Source organism: Silene latifolia, chromosome Y (genome assembly GCF_048544455.1).
Source record: "Silene latifolia isolate original U9 population chromosome Y, ASM4854445v1, whole genome shotgun sequence".
Lineage (NCBI taxonomy): Eukaryota > Viridiplantae > Streptophyta > Magnoliopsida > Caryophyllales > Caryophyllaceae > Silene > Silene latifolia.
This window is the reverse complement of record NC_133538.1, coordinates 362,460,765-362,482,373: the sequence shown is the minus strand read 5'-3', so window position 1 is coordinate 362,482,373 and position 21,609 is coordinate 362,460,765. Positions and strand designations below refer to the sequence as shown.

Below are 21,609 nucleotides of genomic sequence, written 5' to 3'. Positions count from 1 at the left end.
CGCGAGTCCTAGCTGAAAGCTTTCATGGACCACATGAATCAGTTCACACGTCTGAAAAATGACGGGTCCAACTTTGTGGACTGGGAGGCATCATTGCGGAATCGCCATTGACGGTAAGCTCAAGTACTTAACTGAGCCAATACCGGTAAACCCAGGCCCCAATGCAGGAGTTAACGAGTCACTTGCCTATAGTGACTTCGTCATGGAAGCGGGTGCGATAAAGAACTTACTCATCTTTGCAATGGAAACCAATTTGCAGAGACGTTTCATTGCTCAAGGTGCAATCAAGATTTTCACCACGCTCACTAACGAGTTCTCAAAAGCACCGAGAATCGTTACTTATGAGCATACCTGTCGCTTCTTTGATGCGAAAATCCAAAAGGGCCAACCGGTTAGCCCACACATTCTTAACATGATTGAGAATGTCGAGAAATTGGAGGCACTTGATTGCAAAATCAGTGAGAGAATAGTCATTGACCGTATACTTCATTCACTTCATGATGGTTTTGCCCTCTTTCGGGCAAATTACTATATGAATGACATGAAGAAAAGTCCTCATGAGCTACACTCACTTCTCGTATAGACCGAGAAGGATATGAAATTGAGTGGGAGCATGAAGCAAGATGTTCTCATGATTTCCAACAAGTATAAGGGTAAGGGCAAGGCTCACGGCGACCTAACTGTAGGAAAGCCGAAGTTTAAAAAGCCAGGAAACGGTAAGAGTGGGCCTGGTGAGACTAGTGGCTCACTAGGCAAGGCAAAGAGCAAGAACGGTAACGTTGAATGCAACCATTGTCACAAGTCTGGAAATTGGAGGAGGAATTGTCCCGTTTACCGTGAGGACATAAAAGCAGGCCGCGTCACTCCTGTTGGTATGTCATCTTATATTCATATGATTGAGATTAACCATGCAAGTTTCGGAACTTGGGTACTTGATACTGGTTGTGGTTCTCATCTGTGTAATCATTTGCAGGGCCTAAAAAACATCACACCTCTCGGAAAGGGTGATGTGGACCTGCGAGTCGGGAATGGAGCTAGAGTTGCTGCAGACTCGAAGGGAACATACGTAATCCAACTCCCAAGTGGTTTTGAGTTATATTTATATAACTGTTACTATGTACCCAGTTTGTCTAAGAACATTATTTCTATTTCCGTACTTGATAAAGACGGTTTTTCATTTTCAATAAAGGATAATAGTTGTATTTTCTCTTTCAATGAAATGATTTATGGCAAAGCAGTTTCCATGAATGGAATTTACATCTTAGATCAAACCACGGATATATTACACATGAATAATAAGAAATTAAAGGTTGGTGACAAATATCAAACATATCTATGGCATTGTCGAATGGGACACATAAATGAAAAATGTGTAAAGAAACTCGTCGAGAATGGGACTATTCCGGCATTCTATTTTTCTACATTTGGCACGTGTGAATCATGTCTTATCGGCAAAATGACTCGAATTTCCTTCAAAGGTGTTGGAATGCGCCCTAGTGACCTATTAGGACTCATACATACTGACGTATGTGGACCTATGTCAATTACCGCTAGAGATGGCTATAGATATTTTATCACTTTCACGGACAATTTGAGTAGATACGGATATGTCTACTTAATGAAGCATAAAAGTGAGTCCTTTGAGAAATTCAAGAAATACCAGAATAAGGTTGAGAACCAACTGGGTAGAAAGGTTAAAGCACTCCGTTCAGATCGGGGTGGCAAATATCTTTCAAATGAGTTTGATCAACACCTTAAGGACTGTGGAATCGTTTTACAGTTAACTCCACCTGGAACACCTCAATTAAATGGTGTGTCCGAACGGAGAAATCGAACATTACTTGATATGGTTCGATCCATGATGAGTCACACGGTAGTACCTGATTCATTATGAGGTTTTGCTCTTTTGTCAGCTGCTCTTATACTTAACCGAAGTCCGACTAAAGCTGTCGACAAGACTCCATATGAAATGTGGAAGGGAACGGTCACTAACTTGTCCTATATTCGGGTTTGGGGCTGCGAGGCTTATGTCAAGTGGAGACACGAGGATAAGCTCGGCGCGCGATCGGTCAAGACATACTTTATTGGTTATCCAAAAGGAACGTTTGGTCATTACTTCTATTCGCCTACCGAACATCGAGTTTTTTTTGCGGCTAGTGCAAAGTTCTTAGAGAAAGAATTTCTCGAGAACAAGACAAGTAATAGAACCTTCGAGCTGTCGGAGATTCAAGAACCAACAACCGAGGAACGGATGGAGGAAGTTGTTCCTTCAACTGATGATACGGTTAATATTCCTCAGGAACCTAGGAAGTCGGGTAGAGTCTCTAATCCTCCGGACAGATACATTGGTATGGTCGAGGAGAGTGACATTTTGCTCCTAGAGAGTAATGAACCCGCTACCTATAAAGGTGCCATGACCTGTTCCGACTCAAAGCTATGGCTTGAAGCCATGCAATCCGAGATGGACTCTGATGTGAACACGGTACGAGAACTTTAACGAAAATTCTACGAGAAAATTACCGTATCAAGGGACGCGAAAAATAAAACAAAAACAGTCAGAATAAGGCTTGGGGGCCGTGCAAACCGTGAAGAAAGGGATGAAGAACCTCGGAAAAGACCAAGGCCAAGTGCATGGAACTACCTAGTTTTTTATACCACCTAGTTTTCTTAATCGCCTAGTTTTCTTCCTAGTCTTTTCTAGTTTTCTTCTAAAGTCTTTCCTAGTTTTTCTACACTAGTCAAAACTAATAACTAGGCACCTAGAACTCATGCAAACATTGAAAGCTTGCCTTGGAGCCCAAGTATCATTCGGCCTATATAAGGCTTGGCTCTCTTCATTTGTAAGCATGATGTTTTGAGTAAAAAGGTTCACCATGTGTGAGAAACTTGTCTCCTTATTTGTGTTGTTACACGAGCAAAAGGCTCAAGAGGTCGAAACGAGTTTTTCGTACCTTGATTAGACCGAGGACGCGATCCAAAGTTTAAGTCGGATTGTTTGACGCGTATCAAACAATTCACCCATTGACGTAACTATAGGTATAGTTACGACAAATATCCCATTGTTTTCGAGGTCTTCATTGATCTTGAAACAAATATCCCCTTTATTCTTTTCTTTTTGGAAGGAAAGAACATAGATAAATAAAACATAAAGAGTTAGATTACATCAAGGGGCGGTTCGGGGGAGAGAGGCGCGCAGGCCAAAACAAAGTCAGTAGTACAAAGTTCAACAACAAAAGGAGGGGCAATTGCCCACTCAAAACAACCTAGAGCGGGGCTAACGTCATGAACGGAGTAGTGAGCAAGAGCATCCGCCACCCGGTTGGCCGTTCTCTTCTCAAACACCAGCTTCAAATGGGGAGAGTCCTGCAAGAGGGCCCTACACTCAAAAATAATATTTGCAAAGGGGCCACACGGATCATTAGGTCGGAGGATAGAGCTCACGGCATCAAGACAATCAGAGGCGACCAAAACATTGTTCCCAAGGACACTAGCACGTAAAATCCCATCACGGATGGCACGGACCTCACAAAGGAAAGGGCAAGTACCAGGGAACCGAGTAGACCAACCAAGGACCCAAGACCCATGACAATCTCTAATGACACACCCCGAACTGGCTAAACAAGAAGAGGGAGAGAGGGCCGCGTCCACGTTGGCTTTAGACCAACCAAGCGGCGGGAGGGCCCAGCTAACAGGATAGCTAAAGGCATCAAGGGGGATGGTACTGGTACAGGGGGTGGCAGGGGTGCGGGCATTGGCAAGGGTCCAGGCAGAGGATTGAGAGATAATGGAGGAGTTAAAGGAAGGGGAGGTCTGAGAGGAAGGAGGGGAAAAGGTCAGGTCGCAGCGCCTTAGCCAAAGGCGCCAGATAGAAAAGGTGAAGAGGGTGTTCCATCTAGGGGAAGGAGAAGTTCAGTTCTCGAAAATCCAAAGGTTAAAGGTCGATGAAAAGAAAGAAGGGGGAACATTAAAGGAAGTCCAGGTGTCCAGAGCCAGGCTGCAGTCGCGAAGGACATGAAGGGAGGTCTCAGGGATGGAGGGACTGTGACACAGAGAACAAGACGGGCTCGAAAGGATATTTCTAGCGAAGAGGGAAACTTTGTGAGGTAGTTTATTCCACCAAACAAGCCAGATAAAGACTTTTATCTTGGGTTGAGTGTCGAGGTCCCAAAGCCAAGACAGATTGGGAGGGAGAGAGTTGAGAGGAGGGGTGGGGAATATCCCCTTTATTCAAAAACACAAAAACAACCTTACAAAAATGACTTCCGCTTCCGCCAAATTCACATCAAAAGTGGTATCAGAGCTTCGGCTCTTGATCACCCCAAAAAAATCAAGACGGTCCTAGGGAGGTCCCAATCAATTAGTAGTTGAATATCCAACGCGATTGGTATTCAAAGGTTAAACTCAACGAGGTAGTTGAGGTTTAATCGGTTGGATCTTTAAGGCACGGATTGAACAAAAAAAAACACAAAAAAAAATCACTGTTCACGCCGGTACTGTTCACGGTACTGTTCATCCGCAAAAAAAAACAAAAAAAAAATCATTGGAAGGCACAAGAATCGGGACGACGCATTGGAGAAAAAGGGTAAGGCTTGTCAAAGTCAAGACGTTGGTTGAATTTCCAATTGCTATTAGAATTCAAAGGTTAAACTCGAGCGAGGTAGTTCGAGGGTTGATCGGCTTTTGATAATTTATATCTTTGGTCCAAGAATCTGGACGATTCTTTTTAAAGAAGGAGGAATTGATGTGAACACGGTAGGAGAACTTTAACGAAAATTCTACGAGAAAATTACTGTGTCAAGGGACGTGAAAAATAAAACAAAAACAGTCCGAATAAGGCTTGGGGGCCGTGCAAACCGTGAAGAAAGGGATGAAGAACCTCGGGAAAGACCAAGGCCAAGTGCATGGAACTACCTAGTTTTTTATAGCACCTAGTTTTCTTAATCGCCTAGTTTTCTTCCTCGTCTTTTCTAGTTTTATTCTAAAGTCTTTCCTAGTTTTTCTACACTAGTCAAAACTAATAACTAGGCACCTAGAACTCATGCAAACATTGAAAGCTTGCCTTGGAACCCAAGCATCATTCGGCCTATATAAGGCTTGGCTCTCTTTATTTGTAAGCATGATGTTTTGAGTAAAAAGGTTCACCATGTGTGAGAAACTTGTCTCCTTATTTGTGTTGTTACACGAGTAAAAGGCTCAAGAGGTCGAAACGAGTTTTTCGTACCTTGCTTAGACCGAGGACGCGATCCAAAGTTTAAGTCGGATTGTTTGACGCGTATCAAATAATTCACCCATTAACGTAACTATAGGTCTAGTTACGGCAAATATCCCATTGCTTTCGAGGTCTTCATTGATCTTGAAACAAATATCTCCTTTATTCAAAAACACAAAAACAACCTTACAAAAATGACTTCCGCTTCCGCCAAATTCACATCAGACTCCATGTATGAGAATAACGTATGGGATCTTGTTGATTTACCTAATAAGGTAAAACCTCTTCAGTGCAAATGGCTTTACAAAATAAAGCGTTCTGTAGACGAGCAACCAGATACCTATAAGGCACGACTAGTGGCAAAAGGTTTCACTCAAGTGCACGGATTGCATTATGATGAAATTTTTGCACCCGTAGTTATGTTGCGTTCCATTCGGATAATCTTAGCGATTGCCGCTTTTCATGACTATGAAATTTGGCAAATGGATGTGAAAACCGCCTTCTTAAACGGTTATTTGGAGGAGGAGTTGTTCATGGTGCTACCCGAAGATTTCATAGATCCTGAGAATCCTAAGAAAGTGTGCAAGTCTAAGCGTTCCATTTATGGACTTAAGTAAGCTTCTCGGGTTTGGAATCATCATTTCGACCAGGTGATAGAAGAGTATGGTTTCACTCGATCGGTCGAGGAACCATGCTTATATATCAAGTCGAGTGGGAGCAAGATTGTATTCTTGATATTGTATGTCGATGACATACTCTTGATTGGGAATGACATTCCTCTCTTATCTTCGGTTAAAGGATGGTTGAAGAACCATTTCCAGATGAAAGATATGGGTGAGGCACAACTCATATTGGGAATCCGTATCTATCGAGATAGATCACAGCGGATGTTATCACTTAGTCAGGAGTCTTATTTAGATAACATTCTTGATAGGTTCAGTGGAGCAGGAGCTCTGGGTTCGAATCCCACCCCAGACACAATCCTAAACAACCAGGCACATACACCTGCACAAAGGGAATGGGTGCAATTTATTGGTCAAGGTCTGACACCATGGGGCCTGACCATGGTCCATCTAGCCTAAGAAAGGCGGCCACTATAACCTTGCCTAGGAAACTACCTGCTGCCAACGTCCACATCAACACAAATATCACCCAACAGGAGCACATGAGGAAGAGTACTATTTGTAGCTGTTATTTTGTCCATTTCATGAGTCATTGCATTCCTATTTGTAATGTTATAATTTCGTTTGTTCTTTTTCTGTTCTAAAACCCTACAAACACTTGCCATTTGAGGACTATAAAATCAGTAACCATCCCTCGGAATGAGGCGACTTTTGATAAAAAGAAGAACCGCATTTCGCAGCTTATTTTCTGTGTGGATACAAGGACCGATTACTGTGTGGGATGAATCCTTTTCGACTGTGTTGGCAGCGTTTTACCTTAGTTTTTACTTGTTACTCTTGTGAATGTCACTATCAGTCCTTGTTCATTGTGAGCCTGGCACTGCTGCATCTTTCTTTGAAAATTGTTCGAAAACATTCACCAAAAAGGAAACCACTTTAGTCTGTTTTTCCATAAAGTTTATAGCTTGTTTACTGCAAATACGTTTCCAAGCTTAGATCATTTATTATATGCTCCAAATTGGTTATCAGAGCCAAGGCTAAAACTACCTATAAATACACTACCTTTTTTTTCAACCCCTCAAAAAAAACTCAAACAAAAAAAAGCAAGCACAAATGGAAAATGAGAGATTAAACCTCCTAGAAGATACTGTCAGGAGATTAGCTGGTAGTATGGAAACCATATCAGCGGCCACTTTGTCAACAGTCAGTGGTTCAGGATCGAGCCACAGAAGAAAACTCTGACTCTGATGAAGCAATACCAGGAAGGCCTAGATCAGGTAAACATGACAACTCCATTAAAATAGATTTCCCTGAGTTTAATGGTAGTCTGAACCCAGATGACTTCCTAGAATGGCTTAGGTCCATGGAAAGAATCTTTGAGTTCAAAGGATACAATGACTCAAAGAAGTTTAAGGTGGCCATCCTAAAACTAAAGGGCTATGCTTCACTCTGGTATGAAGGCATGAAAAACCAGAGATTAAGGGGGGGGGGGAGAACCTATCAAATCCTGGGATAAACTCAAAAACAAAATGAAAACTAAGTTTATTACTACTGACTACACCCAACACTTGTTTCTAAAACTTACTCACCTAAGGCAAAGGGATGACTCTGTAGAAGCCTATCTCAGGGAATTTGAAAACCTAACCCTACAGTGTGAGTTACAAGAGAAACCAGAACAGAAAATGGCTAGGTTCATAGAGGGGTTAGACCCAAAAATTGCTGCCAAGGTTAAACTACAACCCCTATGGTCCTTTGATGAAGTAGTCAGGGTGTCCCAAAAGTTGGAAAAACAAGGAAAAGAAAAGGCCACTGCACCAAAAACACAATACAAACCCCAAAGTTCCAAGCTTTACACCCCTGTCAAGTTTAATATGCCGCCTAGAGAAGAAAAGGGAAGGCCAAGATCGTGAGGTCTCCTCCCTGGTGACTGAAGAGAAGGTGTTACCAATGTCGGGTTATGGACATTTCAGTAGAGAATGTCCCACCAAAAGAACCCTCACTGCAATGGAAATCCAACTTATGGAAGAGGATGGGGATATTGAAGTGGAAGGCCCCTTTAAGGAGTCCAGAGAAGAAGAAGTCAGGGGACAATCTAATGGAGAGCTGGTACTTGCCCCTGATGAAGGTCCAGCACTAGTGCTCAGAAGGGTTATGCACACTCAAAGCCTGGAAGAGGGTCAGAGGCAACAGATCTTCCAGTCCAGGTGCACTATACAAGGTAGGGTTTGTCATCTAATCATAGATGGAGGCAGTTGTGCTAATGTAGCCTCCACTACATTGATAGAGAAGCTCAAGCTCCCCACTAAGGAACATCAGCACCCTTATAAGATCAGGTGGCTTAGTCAAGGTTCTGATATTGCTGTGAACAAGTAGGCCCTCATCTCCTTCTCTATTGGGCAAGCCTATACTGATGAGGTTATGTGTGATATCATTCCCATGGATGCCTGCCACATCCTATTAGGGAGACCTTGGGAATTTGACAGGAGCATTGTCCACCATGGGAGGAACAACACCTACTCCTTCACCAAAGATGGACAAAGGATCACCCTCACACCTTTAACCCTGACTACACCCCCCAAATCTAGTGAGAAAACTCCCACAAATCAGATTAATGGAACCTTACTACTTAGGGAGTATGAGGTACTAGAAGAGCTCAACCAGGGAACCCTCATTTTTGTTGTCATTCCCAAAGAAATCAAGGTGCACTCTTGTGTTCCCCAACCTAAACCTCTCAAAAGGATTCTGGAAGAGTTCAAAGATGTCTTCCCCACTGAACTCCCCCCTGGATTACCCCCTCTGAGAGGCATTGAACACCAAACCGACCTCCTCCCGGGAGCAACTTTACCTAATAAGCACTGCTTATAGGTGTGACCGGCACCTGCTAAGGAAGCTGCAAGAGCAAATAGCTGACCTTATGAGTAAGGGTTATGTCAGGGAGTCCCTAAGCCCATGTGCCGTACCAGCTCTGTTGGTTCCAAAAAAAGATGGCACTTGGAGGATGTGTATAGATAGCAGAGCACTAAACAACATCACCATCAAGTACAGGTTCCCAATTCCCAGACTTGATGACCTACTAGATGAACTAAGTGGAGCAAAGACCTTTTCCAAAATTGATCTAAGGCGGGGATACCATCGGTCGAATTAAGGAGGGTGATGAGTGGAAAACTTGACCTTTAAAACCAAACTGGGGCTCTATGAGTGGCTTGTCATGCCATTTGGGTTGTCCAACCCACCTAGCACCTTCATGAGGCTCATGACTGAGGTGTTGAGGCCTTTTATTGGGGTGTCTGCAGTTGTATACTTTGATGACATACTAGTGTACAGCTCCAAAGACTATCGAACACTTGAAGCACCCGAGGGCGTCTTCTTAACTCTCGGGAAGCACAAGCTCTTTGGGAAATTAGAAAAATGCTCATTCATGGTCCCTGAAGTGTCATTCCTGGGATATATTGTCTCTCGGCCGGGGTATCTCGGTGGACCAAAAGAAGGTGGAGGCCATCGAGGTCCGGGCCTGTCCCAACCAATATTCGAGGCGGGGGTTTTCATGGTTTAGCCTCATTCTATAGGAGGTTCATAAAAAATTTCAGCACTCTGGCTGCTCCCATTACTGAGTGCCTTAAGAAGGGAGATTTTAAATGGACCCCCATAGCACAGACTGCCTTTGAAACCATCAAAGAGAGGATTTGTTCAGCACCCATCCTGGCATTACCTGATTTTGAGAAACTGTTCGAGGTTGAGTGTGATGCAAGTGGGGTAGGCATAGGAGCAGTACTAACCCAGGAGAAGAAACCAGTGGCATTCTTCAGTGAGAAGCTCAATGGGGCCAAATTGGGTTACTCAACTTATGACAAAGAGTTCTATACCATGATTAGGGCTCTAACTCACTGGGGACATTACTTGAAACCCAAACCCTTTGTCCTACACTCTGATCATGAAGCCCTCAAGTTCATCAATGGCCAACATAAGCTCAACCATAGGCATGCCAAATGGGTGGAGTTTCTGCAGGCTTTCTCTTTCACCAGCAGCTACAAGGAGGGCAAACACAACATTGTAGCAGATGCCCTCTCTAGAAGAGCCCATGTGTTGGCCCTGCTGGAAGGAAGAATCCTTGGTTTTGAAATGATCAAAGATCAGTATCTTTGGGGACCCCGATTTCTCAGTAGACTACCACAAGCGCAAGGAAGGCAAACCTAGTAAACTAATATTGCAACAGGGCTTCTTGTTCAAAGGAAATAGACTGTGCATTCCGGGGAAGCTCAACAAGGGATCTCCTCATCGGGGAGGTCCACTCTAATGGATTAGTGGACACTTTGGAATTAACAAAACTCTTGAAATCCTGCAAGATCGATTCTCGGCCAAAGATCTTGACTCGATGTACAAGCCATTATTCAGAGAGGTGTGGCCATTGCCAGAGGTCCAAGAGTCAATTCAGGCCTGGTCCCTACATGCCCCTACCTATCCCTAGTAAACCGTGGGATGATGTGAGCCTTGACTTCATTGTGGCCTTGCCTAGGACACAGAGAAGTAAGGATTCCATCATGGTGGTGGTAGACAGGTTTAGCAAGATGGCATACTTTGTACCTTGCAAAAACACAGAGAATGCCATGAGTGTAGCTGACTTATACTTCAGGGACATTGTAAGGCTACATGGTGTTCCTAGGTCCATGGTCTCGACGAGGATGTGAAGTTCCTAAGCTACTTTTGGAAAGCACTGGAAGATGCTCAAAACCAAGCTTTGCTTTCAAGACAAAGATACCACCCCAGACAGATGGGCGGATCAAGTCACCAACAAAACCTTAACTCAGATCCTCGGGAGCATTGTGAGCAAATCTCGAAAGACTGGGACCTCAAACTAGCTCAAGCTAAATTTGCTTACAACAGGCTCTGCTGCAAAGAATCGGACTGTCCCCATTTGAGGTAGTCTATGGTATGAACCCATACATGCCCCTTGATCTGGCCAGGATACCCCGAAGAGTATAATTTTGATGCCAAGCTAGGGTAGAATCCATCACCAAGCTCCATAAACTAGTACAACAACATGATTCAAAAAACAAATGAAAGGTATCGGAAGAGAAACTGCAAGCGGACCAAGAAAACCATTTCAGGTTGGTGACCTGGTGTGGCTCCATTTGAGGAAGGAACGATTTCCAACCAAGAGGAAAAACAAACTCATGCCTAGGGCAGAAGGACCCTTTGAGATCGGTCAGAAACTGGGAGATAATGCTTACAAGCTCCTTCTGCCTGGGAGTGATGTGGTAGAGGGAACATTCAACATTGGGGATCTATCTCCCTACTATGGAGATGAGGTTCATGGAGAAGGTCTAACAGATGAAGCACACTTTCAAGGAGAGGGGATTGGAGCAGGAGCTCTGGGTTCGAATCCCACCCCAGACACAATCCTAAACAACCAGGCACAAACACCTGCACAAAGGGAATGGGTGCAATTTATTGGTCAAGGTCTGACACCATGGGGCCTGACCATAGTCCATCTAGCCTAAAGGAGGTCGCCACTACAACCTTGCCTAGGAAACTACCTGCTGCCACGTCCACATCAACACAAATATCACCCAACAGGAGCACATAAGGAAGAGTACTATTTGTAGCTGTTATTTTGTCCATTTCATGAGTCATTGCATTCCTAGCTGTAATGTTATAATTTCGTTTGTTATTTTCTGTTCTAAAACCCTACAAACACTTGCCATTTGAGGACTATAAAATCTGTAACCATCCCTGGAATGAGGGCGGCTTTTGATAAAAAGAAGAACCTGCATTTGCAGACTTATTTTCTGTGTGGATATAAGGACCGATTACTGTGTGGGGATGAATCCTTTTCTTCGACTGTGTTGGCAGCGTTTTACCTTAGTTTTTACTTGTTACTCTTGTGAATGTCACTATCAGTCCTTGTTCATTGTGAGCCTGGCACTGCTGCATCTTTCTTTGAAAATTGTTCAAAAACTTTCACCAAAAAGGAAACCACTTTAGTCTGTTTTTCCTTAAAGTTTATAGCTTGTTTACTGCAAATACGTTTCCAAGCTTAGATCATTTATTATATGCTCCATTCAGCATGACCAACTCCAAGAAGGGGAACCTTCCAATGACGTCTGGGATGCAGTTGAGCAAGTCTGAGTCACCCACGACGCCTGAAGGGGTTGAACGCATAAGTCGTGTTCCTTATGCATCAGCCATAGGATCGATCATGTATGCCATGATATGCACACGTCCAGACGTCGCATATGCATTAAGTATGACGAGTCGGTACCAACGCAATCCAGGTGAAACACACTGGATGGCTGTTAAAAACATCCTCAAGTACCTACGGAGGACTAAGGATTGGGTATGGACTTATGGAGGTGATACTAAGTTATGCGCAATCGGTTACGCAGATGCTGGCTTCCAAACGGATCGAGATGATTCAAAATCTCAATCCGGGTTCGTTTTTACTCTTAATGGTGCTGCTGTCAGCTGGAAGAGTTCCAAACAGGATGTTGTAGCAGATTCTACTACTGAATCCGAGTACTATGCCGCTTCGGAAGCAGCAAAGGAAGCTATATGGATGCGTCAATTCTTACAAGGACTATCCACAGTTCCTAGTTCGAATGACCCGATCACCATCTATTGTGACAATAGAGGTGCCATCTTCCAGGCTAAGGAGCAAAGTCTAGCAACAAGTCTAGACATGTACATCGGAAGGCTCGCCTAATTCGTGATTATGTGGAGCAAGAGGAGATAGTGATTGACAAGATAGCTTCGGACGACAACATCGCGGACCCTCTCACTAAACCGTTGAATTATGATAAGCATGTAGGGCACGTTATTTCCATGGGAATTAAACATGTTCCTGAGTTGTAGTAGTTGATTATGAATTCGATACATTATCTTTTTCATATGCTATTTATAACTTCATCGTTTTATTTCATATTTTGTTTTTCGTGTGGATTTTACTGACAAAATTAAACGCCACAAAGTGAACTGAATTACATTATATTTGTTTTGGTCCGTAATTGCCTACATGAGCTGATAACTTTGGCTATTATATTGTGCAGTCGATTGATGGTGGGTTCAACGAGCCATAAGTCAAACGGTTGACTGATCGATCACAGATGCGAGATTATAACGATACCTCGTAGGACAAATTTTGTGACAACATAATGGAGTCCTAAATGTTTAAAAACATTCGGTGCCAGGTCGTGGATTGGACGTCCATTGTGTTCCTAGAGTCGATTCTTTTGACTATCGACTGTCTCTTGAGATTAAGGCAGTTTTTGGGTGACTTTGGTTTCTTTCTCATGGTCTGCCGTAACAGGAGGCTAAGCAGATTGTTTCTGTGTCATTTCATACTGTGCTTATATCTGCAAGATTCGAGTTGAAGAAAATATCCAACCTTTATCAGGTTTAGTTATTTCTCAGGGCCACTCGAGGAGTTGTAACTGAAATGCATGGCCATGCTCGAATGATGATTCGTTTATCAGTTAAGTTACTCTCTAGTCGGGGAAACCACTCTTGATATTGATCACTTGTAAAATACGACCTTTGTGAATATGGACTTTGCAAATTGTTTTACATTGAGTGGGAGAAATTTTAGGATATGAGAATCGGTTATCGCACTTACACTTGTGAGGACAAGTGGGAGTTTGTTGGAGCTTGTGTCCTCCACAATTAGTGTGATAACATTTATAAATCTCTTATAGGTTCACAAGGGTATACTTTGTATGTTACCAGTTGATTAACGATTACCTAATAACGGTTGGCTTGCTAGAAAGTTTGACGTTATTATCATACTGATGGCGGTGATAAACTGGTCCCTAAAAGTCACACCTAAAAGATGTGTTTGAGAGATGTGATTGTATGAAAATATAATCACATTGATGCCTGACTAAAAGGTTAGTCCATGTATTTGACTAAACAGTTAGTCAATGTGTTGATGAGACGATTATTTAATTTAATTAAATAATATTAGCTGAGACGAATTAACTGTCAATTCGTAAATTGAATATAATATGTTATATTTAATAAATGTATATAATGTTAGCTTAAACGAATTAAGATGTTAATTCGTAATTAAATATAACCAATTATATTTAATTAGGAAATTATAAATATGCGATATTTATCGTTAATGTATATATTATACAATATTGTCATAATATATGTTGACAGACTGGTATTGATAAATCGACTGCTAGCTGTTATAAGTGGACTTATTAATACATGTCGATATATAGACAATTGAGAAAATAATACACATTTATACATTTTGAGGATTACCAAAATAAGAGGATTTTCTCCTTATTTTGGTAGTTGGAAAAAACCGAAAATAAGGAGATTATTCTCCTCATTATTTCGGTGGATTTGGCCGAAAATTAGGAGAAAAATATCTCCCCTTTACTTCTCTTATTTCGGTTATAATAAGAGAGTGGGAGATCATTTTTCCTAACCTAATTTTAACCTAGCATTCTCTCATCAAAACAAAAACACAAAAACCCTAATTAATTAGTGAATTAGGGATCGATTCTAGCAAGAACAAAAAGGGCATATCTCATATCATCTTGGGTGCAACAATTAGGTGAATATCATTTTGATATTGTTCTTAGGCCGAATTTGCTAGGACCAAAGGTTGATTATTCATCTTTTCTATTTTGTTTATGCTATTTCATTTATGACTAGTTTTCATAGATTATAATTTCGTTATAATCCTTATAATTTAAAGGGAAGTATACCGATAATTCCCACAAAGTTTGCCTTATTTGAATAGTTTAATGACTGTCTCATGTTTTATATAGCATAATCCGTTAAATATCTTCCATTATACATATTTTTCTCACATTAATCATAAATGTGGAATTTATTATTCATTCAAGTCAAAATATTATGAAAGGTCTCATTTACCTATAATATGAATTTTTAACCCGTTCATTCTCATTTATTTATCGTATCTCAAATATGAGTGAATTATTCTACTTGTTTGATTAAATTGAGTCATTTATAATTGAATGCTTGTTTTTCTTATTATAAATGGTTCTCTTCCGTTTGTTTACATTTTTATTCAAGTGACAAATATTGAAGAAATGGGTTACTTATTCATATTCATGATTATGATTTGGCATGAAATATCTCACTTGGATTATCAACGGTTCATTGCATTATTAGTCTCTTTCCAAGTTGATTCGTATCGCTTGGTTAAGTCGTATTCTTATCATATATCTTTAAGCCTTACTTGTGCTGTTCTGCCAAGTATTGGTTTACGCCGCTCTCGTGCCGTTCTGCATGGAGTTGGTTTATTTATGTTTTTCCCGCCCTTTTCGGACTGTTCTGCTGATTGTGGGTTAGCTCATGTCGTATTATGGTGACAATGCTTTTATGCTATACATTTTGCTTGACTTGTCTTTATGCCTCTTTCGGACTGTTCTGCCGATTGTGGGTTTAGCTCATATTTTCCGCCTCTTTCGGACTGTTCTGCCGATTGTGGGTTCTCGACTTCCCTTTTGTTGATCGAGTCTTGGATGCGGACTGTTCTGCCGCATGTCGAATCGAGGACCGTTCGCGCCCGAGAGTCGGGCGATTTAGACTAGGACTGAGTCTTGTGAGTACCATTGTCGTCCTACCAGGGGAATTATATATTGATATATGAGTAGTAAAGGTCTTGCTTGGTTATAGATATTGGTATTTGTCTGATGATTGTCTTGGTCCTATCGGATACTAAGGGTGAGCTATAAGCCCTCTAGTTGCGATATGATCGTCGGGATTGATGTTCCCATCCGTTCTTATGGTGAGATGCAAGCCATAAGTATGAATGTGACATTAGTAGCCATGTCCCGTACAATGTTTGCTAAGTGGTTTTCCAAATAATGGCTACGATTTCTATTCTTGTAAATTGCATTGGTTGATCCCTCACTTAATTGATTCACATGATTCGGATGTAATCTCATATCTATGTTGTGTTTCTTGAAATGCGTGCTTTTGTATAAATGACCGTATTCTTGTCTTTCATATTATTTAATTGTCTCACATGATTAGTTGAATCTCCGTTATGCTAATATTGATCTATCATATTCCATCTCATTTAATTGCCATGCTTAAATATAAACTTGATATTCATATCTTTTGTTAGTATCTTACATGACTTACCTGTTTTAGTTCTTTGTTATGTTCGTTTCGACATTTTGTGGCTGGGAGAACCTTGAGTTACTCCCCACTGACTGTGGCGTTCATGTTTACATGAATGACAGGTAATAGTCGGTGCATTCATGGGGTGAAGACATGTGTGAGCTAGCGAGCATTTGGCCTTGTAGTCGGGTTATTAGGATTTCTTAGACTCACCTTTTATTGTATTGTTATTCGAGGGATATATTTTCCCTCACCTTGGCTATCACGTTTGTATAATTTAAACTTTATTTCCGCATTCTTTATTTATGTTTTGGATTTTAATGAACTCGCGCTTTAATTTATAAAAGTTTCAAAAATCTCCTAAATTTCCGCTTTAATTTATAAGTTATACTTTCCGCTTTATCGCGGGGTGTCACATTCACAAGATAAGAGAAATAACAAAATAGGCAATTTCAACAACTTATGACCAAGTTTAAGAATATTAGCTTTGTGTTTCACAAATCAAGATCTAAGTTTCACAAAACACGCTCTATGATTCACAAAATAAACTTCAAGATTCACGAATAATGTTCCTAGATTCGCCAAATAAATAACCAGTTTCACAAAAGCAAGATATTCCAAACACACCTGGAACTGCATTTATTATTCCGGCATCTTGGTCACTGATGATGTAATTTGGTTCTTTGCCACCCATTGCTTTCAGGAACCGCTGAAATGCCCAAATAAATGAGTCATCGTTTTCATGATCTAAAAGCACGCATCCAAATGTTATTGACTTTTTGTGATTGTCAATCCCAGTGAAACGTGCAAATTTCATGTTATATTTGTTCGTTCCATAGGTTGGATCGAATGAATTAGCATCACCAAACAATGCGTAACATCTGATGGAATCCGCATTTGTCCAAAAAATTCTTGTCAAAGCACTGTCAGCATCTGTTTCATATGAAAATACCAACCCTTTTGTTTCTCGGAGGGTTTCTTAACGAGAGATGAACATATGTCCATCCTTGCCATTAAGTAGACACTTTACATTCCTTTGGAAATTCTTGAACTGCGTAAGGGTAGCTCAAACATTTTCGAAACCCTCTGCTTGTTCCTTGCATAATTTGTATGTTAAACTAGCCCCAGCATTCAATCTCGAATTTTGTATAATCAATTGCTTATGATATTCGTTCAGTTGATTTATATTAACAGCAAGTTTCTCAAATTCCCTATTTTTGACAGGCGTCACTGGGTGATTGTTACCCTCACGGAATTGTTCAATCTTGTACATCTTTTCATGGAACATGAATTTTATCATTGCTTCACAACCCCACCTTTTAATTTTAGTTATTCTTGTACCACTTTGCTTATTGGAACTCTCAGCTTCACCTGCACCTGCACCTCCACCATTTTTCGTACTGGTTTTAGCAGTTTTTGTTTTTCTATTTGCACTTATTGCACCAGATTTTTTTTGTCACCAGTTTCAACGGTTGTTGTTTTTGCATCAGCTTTGGGAGGACGATTTTTCCTGTTATTAAAACCTTGACGATGACAAACCATGCATTTTATTCGAATAACACCATCTTTAAACCTCTTAGTTGAAGACTTCCTTGCTTCAAACTCACAAGCAATAGCATAAATTTTATAGAACAACATTGCTGACTCTAAGTCCACAAATGTTTTGCCAACCACGGGTGCAAACTTCTCTTCAATCCTACTTATCCATAGCTCAGTGCCACCCGGTGTGCAAGTTACCAAAGTAGTAGGTGTGGAAATAGTTGGCATTGTAGGGGCTGTTAAGACAGCAGTAGAACCCTCACCATCCTGACCAGAACCAGCATTAGAGTAAGGAACCTCACCACAACCGACACGAGGCGTCACACTACACTGTGAGTTGTTGTTGACATTTGAATCAATACCTAAGAAGATAAAAGGTTCACAAAGTCACATCTCACATTCACAAAACAAGGCTTAAGATTCACTAAATAAGGTCTGTGATTCACAAATAAAGTCTGAGGATATTATCTGAGCAAGGAAGAGAAAAGAATAGGTCATTCCTAAAGGGTTCACAAAAAGAGCTGTAGGATTCACAAACACAAGGACTGAGATTCACAAGTTCACTTTTTGGTTCAGATTATTAGTTCAGTTTTTAATCTTACCCAGGTTGTATATATTAGTTATTAAGTTTCACAAAATAACCTTCTAGTTTCACAAACTACGGTCTCTGCTTCACACAAAAAGAAATAAATAAATTGCATCAGTAACGTTTAACAACAGAGATTCACAAAATAAGGCCCAAGATTCACTAAATAAAGGCTGAGATTCACCAAATAAAGTCCGAGATTCACTAAATAAAGTATCAGATTATTAGTTCAAATAATTTAAAAAAAATTTGGTGAAGATTTTTAAGTTTTATTTAATTATCACACTATCATCATTTGCTAAGATTCACTGACTAAGGTCTGAGATTCACAAAATAAGGTCTAAGATTCACAAAATAAGTAAAAGAGCAGCAAAGGTGATTCTAACCACTTATGATGACCAAGTTTCACAAAACAAGCTCTAAGATTCACTAACCTAGGTCTGAGATTCACAAAATAAGGTCTGAGATTCACCAAACATCAAAATCCACTCAATTCATAAACTCTTACAGTAACAATTCAACCAACTCTCACAGTCACACAATTAGGTCCTAAGATTCACAAAATCAACTCAATTCATAAACTAAACCTTGCAAAAAAACTGAAATACAATATCGATCCATATATTCCATAATAATCGAGCAGAAATTTTGACAAATGCAAATTGAATCAGAAAACATAAGATTTTACAAAAATTACATAAAAACCGATATACCTGATTCAATAACACTATTATCATCAGTCATTGTGATATCTACAATCTCCATAGCAATTAGAGCTGCAAAATCGTCAAAAATAATTTAGTAAGTAGTACGAAATCGCGAGAAAATGGAAATCGCTCAAAATATTGGTCAAATTCGAACGTTCTATTTACAAAATCGTTCAATTTGATCAAATTCGAACCTGATATCATCAATTTATGAGTGAATTGACAGAATTGTATGAATATACTCAATTTTGATCAAAATTATGAAATTACCTGAAAATTGATCGATTTTTCTTCTGAAATTACTTGAATCAACGTTGTTGGATGTTGTTTTGATGAAATCCACGAAAACTCGATGAACAAATTGATGAGCTTTGCTGAAGAATTTCCGTTGAACGAACGAGAGCTTGCTAGTTGAAGAATTTTCAGGAAAACAATTTTGTTTGTATATTTTAGAGAGATAGTGTGTAATTGGCTATTTATTGATGATTTAATATTTTAGTGAGAGAAAATATTTTTTTTAAATGAAAAGATTTGGAATGAGCCCTCAATTTTCAGCCCAATGAATAATAGGAAGTTAGTCCATAAATGAAGGATTAATGAAGGAATTTGGTGAAAATTACCGCCCGCCATAATTAACTACTCACCGGGATTGATCATATATATATATATGGGCGGGTTTAGGTACGAACTGAGTAACTGAACGAACCGTACGAACTACGGAGTAAGATTTAATATACACGGTTACTCTATCTCGCGCAAAAACCAACTCTATAAATTTAACCCTTTTCCTTTCTTATTCCCTAACCCTCGACCTCCATCCACTCTCCTGTCACATCACTCATCCTCACCTGCTGCCTGCGAGATACAACGACGTCGGCGCATCACAGACGACTAGTGTCGACGCATCACTGACGACCACGACCTCTAGTTTTCCTTACCTTTTCACCACCATCGCTTATCGGACCACCTGAGAACACCACCAGTGACTGATTCTGTTGTCGCCGAATCTACTTTGTCGGCGATGTCGACCTCAAGGCGATCAACGACGGCGAGGGAATATGTGTTTTATTCTTAAGTTTCAGGTTAGTAGATCTGAACAATTATAAAACAACTGTGGTTTAGTAATGTTGGTGGTTATTTGAATGTTTCATTAAATTGATTTAGTTTGCTAGAAGCGTATAATTATTTGATTTTTCTTTTTTTTTTCTTTAAAGTAGATCTTACAAAATAACAATCCGGATACACATGGTATTTATGCTGGATACACAAGGTATTACTGCTAGATACACAAATCGATTTGTGTATCTAGTAGTAATACAATGTATATCCGAGGGTGGTATTAAAGGTATTTTGGTAATTTGTACGGTTGCAAGATTAAAAATGACGAAGGGCTTAACTAGCCGGGGGTTTGGGTGTGAAATCCAAGGACTGGCATAAAACGATGGAAATGGCGATAATGCGCTTTTCTTTACCTTCTGGAGTATGTTAGATAAATAGTCCCGCAGGAATGCACCCAAACAATTGTGGCTGGTGTTTTTCCTCGTATAGCAAAACGTGAGCCCGGGTACCAGACTGATTGGTCATTTAATGGTACGTCTTCATTAAGGTAACACCATTTTCATCCCATAATTTACTTGTGTTTAATGTGTATTGCCTGCAATTTTATGTTTAATGGTTTCATTAATTGGGTACATGATGTAAATGCTTATGATTGATGAAGTATGCATAAGTCCTCTGCTTTAATTTGGTAGTTGGTTAATGTAATTTTCACCCTTTATTTTTAATCATGTACAGTTGAGTGATTAAACAACCAAAATTGAATAATCCAAGTCAAGCTTCAATCTTGTATACATCAATGTATTGATATTTGGTCTGTCAGATGCATACTCGGAGAAATCTTGACCAGAGAACCACCCACTTTTCCCTGGCAAAGACTATGTTCACCAGCTGAAACTAATAACTGAGGTAAGCTACTTGTTTTTTTTTTCTCGGGATAGCCGCTGCTTAAAATCAGACATTTCGCTTCACTTGTGGTCATTGTAACGTCGCCAAATAGTTAAACTTATTTCATCCGAAGTATTCTACACTGGTTTCTCTTTGATGTTAGATAGCTGCTAGAAGAGTCATATGTTTATGTTTAGAGCTGCCTAAGATGTGCATCAGTAAAGACCGGTTTATACAGCAACAAGTATGGAGAGGGTCTGACATTTTGTGTTTGTACGGATTTTGTTCTTATGAAGCTTATTGGCGCACCTGGCGACTCCAGCTTAGGATTTTTTCGGAAAGATAATGCTCGTAAATATGTCGAGCAGCTTCCTCAGTATCCAAGGCAACTGTTCTCCATAAGATTTCCTAATACATCTCCTGCGACTATTGATTTACTTGAGAGAATGCACGTCTTCGATCATAATGAGCGCATAACAGGTATTACCATCAGTGTCTTAACTTTTGTCATACGAGTTGTTGTCAAACCTGAGCAATCACTTGCAGAATATTAATGGAAAAGTATAACCTGTTTTCAACATAATATTGGTTTTCTTGTTTTGTACAGTTAATGAGGCGCCCTGTCACCCATATTTACCCCCTCTTCATGATATAAATGAAGAACCAATTTGTCTTCATCCATTCAGTTTTGATTTTCAACAGCCATCATTTTCAGAGGAAAACATCAAGGAGCTCATTTGGCGGCAGTCGGTGAGGTGCAACCCCGATCCTGCCATTTAGTAATTGTTATACACCGAAAACATGTACCTATTGTAGTTATATTTATAGCCTATAAAATGTGTGTACATTAACCATAAATGTTTTTTCAAAAAATGACAGAATGAGTGTTGTGCAGTA

At 40.2% G+C, this 21,609-nt stretch overlaps 1 long non-coding RNA gene across 2 annotated transcripts; it reads left to right on the top strand.

The window, feature by feature from the left end:
- Positions 1-19,517: 19,517 nt before the first annotated feature.
- LOC141627114 (uncharacterized) lies at positions 19,518-21,609 on the top strand. Of its 2 annotated transcripts, XR_012536675.1 has the most exons (4): positions 19,518-19,850; positions 19,986-20,733; positions 21,009-21,192; positions 21,320-21,609. It is a non-coding gene; the product is annotated as an uncharacterized LOC141627114 (long non-coding RNA). The 2 variants fall into 2 exon arrangements; XR_012536674.1 differs by having other exon boundaries at positions 19,522-20,733.